Here is a 6,152-nt window from a genome sequence, read left to right on the forward strand (position 1 = left end):
AAGATACACGCAAACAAAAGATGTCAAATAGTATATAATAGGAAGCAGCCCCTAATCATTTATATTCCACACAAAATAAATACAAGTACTGATAGCTGGGCTAAGATTTAAACTCTTAAGTATTCGTTTTTTGGGTTTTTAAAAAATGATGTCTGAACTCAGGATCCAGTGGTTTGAATCCAATCATGTTTCTGGTTGTTATGAGCTTCCTCCGCTTTATTTATACCATTCTCCTTCTATTCACGAGGTCAAAGTTTGTGGTCTAAAATTACCTCTTTTCCTTGTCTTAAGAGTCATGCCCAGTGAGGGAAAAGCTCTGCTGTGGTTTCTGGCTCCCAGAAACCCCATGGGGCTACTTAGTTAGGCAGCTCTGAAGTGGGCTGTATTCTGAGGGTGGAGTCCTGTTTTGAGGGTGAGACAGCAGCTTACTTCCGGGCTACTCGGTGGACCACCAGACAGCTGGCCTCCCCCGGTGCCGGGGGCACTGCTCCTACCCACTATTGTCAGAGTCACCCAAGGGAGCTCTACAGACATTGGGGGGCTGCAGTTGAGGACTAGGGGCTGCAGGTGTCGGGGAGGACGTCCCTCAGTTGACAGTGTCATTTCAGATGTGTCCCCTCTCAATAAAAAAACCTTCAGAAGCAAAGGCCCCCAGGCTTCCCTTGTGACAAGCCTGTAACTTGTCATTGTGAGAGGCTATCTTTCAATTTTCTTCCAGTCAAAATTAGATGAAAGTACTTCTTCAAGCTGGCACTGAACCCCGTTTAAACATTTACTCAGCATAGAACACTCCCTAACCTGAAAACCCCTTCCTCCTGCCCATTCTTCAAGCACCCAATCTTTGCGAACATTTCTGACTGCTCCAGCTCACAGAGATCTCTCCCACCCCTGCACATCTCTAACATTTGTCTTCCCAATTTTCCATTAACTTAAAGTTCCAACTTTAAGCAAGGTCATAATATAAGTCCATAGGTAAAGTCTAGTGTTTTGAACTCAGGCCACTTTTTCCCACAAGCACAACCACCCCACCTGGCAGGGCCTCCAGACAGCAGTGCAGGCTGGCTCTGGGCCATATCAGGGCAGTGGCTCTGTGCTGCCACTACCACTTGTTAAGTGTGTGCCATGTGCATGACACTGTGCTATGCATACCATGAGGATCAACTTGTTCCTTTATTCCTTACAAAGGCCTTATTATTTTCATTTTACAAATGAGGACATTGGGGTTTTGAGAGGTAAACTATGCAAAGTTACGTGGTCAGTAAGCTGAGATCCAACTCAAATCTAGGCCTGTTTAAATTACTATACTGGATATTTGCAACGAAACCAGCAAAACACTATGAAGTAAAGCTGTTGCAAATAAAGCACAAAGAATAAAATTGGCACGTGAAGTCACATTGGTTGGAGCTCAAGGTAAAAGAGTTGCTGTAATGAGATGCCTTGTGTGGAATGTATGTGTCTTCCCCCAATACTCAAGTGCTAATCTGTATGCCTGCTTCAGAGCAATTAGAAATGAGAATGAGGGCAAAAAATACAACCTGTATCAGAGAATTTCTCAAACAAGCCATCATGAGATCCTAAGAATTTCCAAAAACCCCCTAAAGATGCCTATCATGACTTAATCTCAAATCGACCACCCCATGAGTTATCTGACCTTTTGAATAGCTGTAGTAAAATATGACAAGAATGATAAAGATGAGAACTTAAGCACAATACCATGTCCTATTAAATGTAATTTCATATGGTAAGAAGCTTACTTTGTACATGTAAAGGTTATACAAGCTTAGGGGTTAAATCATTAAAGTTTTCCTACAAATATATTTGCTATAACTTTGAGTGCCCCTTGAGGCAAACTTTTGTAGATGTAAATAAAATGTGGTATCTCTTAACTTCAGTATCTTCTGGAGATGTTTTCATTTGCTACTCACTTTTATAGTATTTCGCTGTGTATTATAACTATTAACTCCACTTCACTGTGATTTTTAAATTCTTACATCTTTCTCCTCCATCTCCTAAGACAGCTATTAGATTATGAGTTACTGCAGCTTCTCAAGGATGCATTTTATTCATCTTACATGCAATCGTTCACTAGGTTTTACGAGTCTTCTATGTAACAAGCACTATGCTGAATACTGATCTCAATATCCTTAGCCTTAACACAGTGCTTAGCTTACAAAAGATGCTAAAAAAATTATTGGACAATGAACATTTCTTAACCTGAAAAGCTTACCCCAAATTGGAAAGATCTGGATAGCTTAATACTGTCAAAAATAACATCCAGTCATTCATGAAAATAAGTAGAAAATGGGAATGTTGATAATGGAGGAGGCTATGTGAGGGGGGCGGTGAGGGGTAAATGGGAAATTTCTGGACCTTTTTCTCAGTTTTCCTGTGAACCTACAACTGTCCTATAAAATGAAATCTTAATAAAATTAAGTAGAAATGTTTCAGACTATTTTACTTAATGTAACCTAATCTTTCATGAGTTTAATGGAGTGAAAATATCCTGGAATATCATAACAGGGTGCTGAATATGCTTTAGAATATAGGTGCTATTCTCAAGAGGTCAGAATATGGGCAAAATGTTCCACAACATTTAACTGCAGTGTTACTAAATTGCTTCCTTGATTCCTTGATTCACTTGTACTTTAACGTGTTTCTTAAAATGTCACTAATTTTAATACCTGATTATTCAGACTGTGAAAGCTCTTTACTACAGCTCATTCACTGTCCCCCAAAGTGGGCTGCCTCAGTTCCCCGCTCCTGTTTTGTGACTTGGCAGCAATATTACTGACAGGCAGCACTTTCAGGCCTCATTCAGACACACCGAAAAATATGGAGCGTGTCTAATTGTGTTGTTCTGACATTTCTTTGAGAATGTTACTTTCCTCATGAGAAATCATCCACCATCTAATTTTCATGACTACAAAGAGGAAGTCATTCGGCACACAGTGACGGCTGAGTGTGAACCAAGGGGCACTATTCCACCCCAAAGATAATGCACACATGCTTATTAAGGCTATTAACATTATAATTGTAATCTGTATCTTTTCTGAGCTGGCTAGACTCTCTCCAGGCGCCATCGGTTCTTTTATTGAGCTGCCCAAGAGGGCAATTATCCTGTCAAGACACTCAGTTAATGGCATTATGTGTCCTCTGCCTGAACATGGTTCTGTTTCCTTGGCTTGCACCCCTGCTAAAAAAAGAAAATAAGCACATGATAAAAAGGATGAATTTCTTTATGCCCATATCATTTTTTTCTGACCACTATGGACACAGTATTATAGCTAACACTTTACATATAAAACTTTCTAAAACTTGGTATCATACACAATTCTCTCCTTATGCAAAAAGTAATAACTGTAATGTGTACAGTTTTGAATATACTCATTTGAAAAGAGCAGTAAACACATTTCATAGTATTTCATTTGCAAACAACATAGTACATAAAATATAAGCATAAATTCTTATATATTTCCTCTCAGAAGCTAATGACTGATATATCAGAAGTATGACCTCACAATTGATATGGAAAAATAGAAAATAACAGCCAGTTCTCAGTTTCCTAACCTTCACATAAAGTTTCTCATATGTAAGGGAAGGAGAAAAAGGGAAAAGAATATTCAAAATCAGCTGACATATAGAATCATCTAATGCCACCGAAACCCAATATTAATGTATCAATTTCAGAGTAAGATTTAGAAATGAGGTGCAACGTTGCCATGGTGAATTCTGTAAGATAATGTACAAGAGGAGCCAGGCTGGTAAATAATTGATAGGTGCCTAAGATTAGAAAAGCTAATTTACAGGCTGTTCCTATGTGACAGGTTCTAGAAGTCTCTGATGAGCAGCGATGGAACTGACAACACACCAGCCGTTTCACACGCACAGTTCTACACTGTTAATCACAGAGAAGCATGTTACAGGGAGTGAAAAAGCAGAATAGCTTTATGTTAAATTATGTGCTTATATATTAACTAGGCAATAAAAAGAGTGGTGCTCTGGGTTCAGAGCATTTTCCTGTGTGTATCTCATTGTGTACTCACAGCTGCTTTGTGATACACACTTCACACACGCAGAGGTGTGTCTCTGAGAGGTCAGTGACTGGGCTAAGGTCCCTTGGCTGGTCCAGAGCACAAGCTCCCAGGCTTCTGCCTCACCTTGCCCTGTAAAAGAAGCCCCTCTTACACTAATATGCTCTGGGGGGTGTTTTCGGGTCAACCCTTGGTGTTAGATAAGCAAACAGTACTTTTTTGATGCATTCAAGACATAAAGCCTGCACCTTCTCCCATCCCCAGCTAAATAGAGTTCTGTCCTCTTCTATGAGCAGAGGTATGGAAATTGTCTTACAAAATGTATTGTCTTCCATTCATATTTTAAGCAGATCAGGAGACTTGACAAGAAATCCAGGTCACAAGGAGATTCACCTTAACCTCTGTTCTACCTGTTGGACTGTGGTGGTTTGTCCTGCCATCAACCCAAGATGGGATATATGCAGAGTAACCAAAGACAGGCGAGTGGAGAAATACAACATGCATCCAACCAGGAGCCCTGCCACTCTCGTGAGGGACTACAAAGCTATGTAACTTGCACACCAAGTATCTGTTAATATCCATGCACAACAGGAAGGTCTGGAAACATGCACCGTGTTCCTTTTCATTAACTTGCTTTCCACCCGGAGTTCCATCTTAAGGACACGAATTGCCGTGTCTGAGAGTGGCGCCTTCCAAATGCTCTGGGCACTGAAACAAGAGCTGGCCTCTAAGGAGGCCTCAGCAGCCTGTCATTTGCACACTTCGGCCGCAGCTGACAGCAGAGTCAGATGCCTGGGTGTCTGGCACTTAGAGGGAGCTTAATTGCTTGCTCATTTTACAAACATTTGATGATCTGTCCACTGGTGCCACCAAACCGCTACAGACGAGGGAGTCCAGAAAGCAGGGAATTCAGTAGCTAAAACTGCCATTGTGCGACATTTTGAAGCATTTTCAAGTGCTCTCCCTATTGAGTTGTCTCCATGAATATGTAGGCAGATGGCTATCTGTACAAGATTGGCCCTGCACCTCCCACTCAGGGAGGGCCCACGCACCGAAGCACAAGCGTGCACGATGCACTGGCACAGGCGTGCAATTCGAAAGGCAAAAATACTACACCAAACTGCGCAACGCTTTAAAATAGCAACAGGGATTATTCAAGTGGGAACAATGAAATATCACTTATCTACAGTCTGCTTATCACTATTCCTGACTTTCCTCTCAGTCATCTTGCAAGAATTAAAAAAACGTTCAAACATGGCTCAACCAGTCAAGAATGTATGGTTTGGCTTCGAGGAAAGAAAAAGCGCCTGGAAGCTGGAGAAAGTGCTGTAGCTGCAGTGACAGGTGACAGAGGTGGCCCCTGGGGGCTGTGAGGGGCCCCCCGAGCCGGGGCAGCCAACCCCTGCCCGCCTGCCGCTCAGGATGAGATGTGCTTTTCCCCTGCAGCCCTGGGACACATGCGGATGGGCATCTGTACACACACACACAGACTTCTGCAAACTTATAGCTGAACAGAAGTTTCATGCAACAGTTCTTAGCCTTACTGAGTGTAAGACACCCACATTTTCTAGTCTGTTCTGTTCTCCTCCATTATACCTATGTTATGAAAAATGCTGTCGAGGTCCTGCCTGTGAGTTACATCCACCGAGAAGAAAGAAGTGTTCAGTGGCATCTAAATTTCTATTCATTTAACTCCAGGTGCTAAGTGTTAGATGATGGCATTGCTCATTCTTCAGAGAGAGAATTTTACACATTAGAAGCCTTCTCCATAGGCAGAAAATCAAAACAAAATTTCTCTGCAAATACTTATGAAATTTGTATCAATAATAAGTACATTTCTAAATTAAAAGAAATGAATAGAAATAAAAGAAACCTACTTGGAGGAAACCTGTTTACTTGATTACTGTGAGATTTCCCCCTCTGTTGCCAGGCAATGCGAGAACTTTCACGGGACTGTACTCTGGGTGGCCTCAAGTCTGGGAGGTGCTTCAGTCCCCCCAAAACCTGCCTAGATGTGGAGCTCGGCATCCTGGCTGGAGCCCAGTGGAGACTTCCTCCCATGTATCTAGTTGTACACACTGCACTAGTTTCCTTGGAAACAGAGAGGTCTTTTTGGAGTAA

The 6,152-nt window shown here is 41.8% G+C and overlaps 1 protein-coding gene across 1 annotated transcript in view; it reads right to left on the reverse strand.

Annotated features, from left to right (window-relative positions):
- Positions 1-6,152, reverse strand: part of FRY (FRY microtubule binding protein) — a 387,367-nt gene that overhangs the window by 345,685 nt on the left and 35,530 nt on the right. The gene's annotated exons all lie outside the window — the stretch shown is intronic.

The sequence above is a fragment of the Manis pentadactyla genome, chromosome 2 (genome assembly GCF_030020395.1).
Source record: "Manis pentadactyla isolate mManPen7 chromosome 2, mManPen7.hap1, whole genome shotgun sequence".
NCBI lineage: Eukaryota > Metazoa > Chordata > Mammalia > Pholidota > Manidae > Manis > Manis pentadactyla.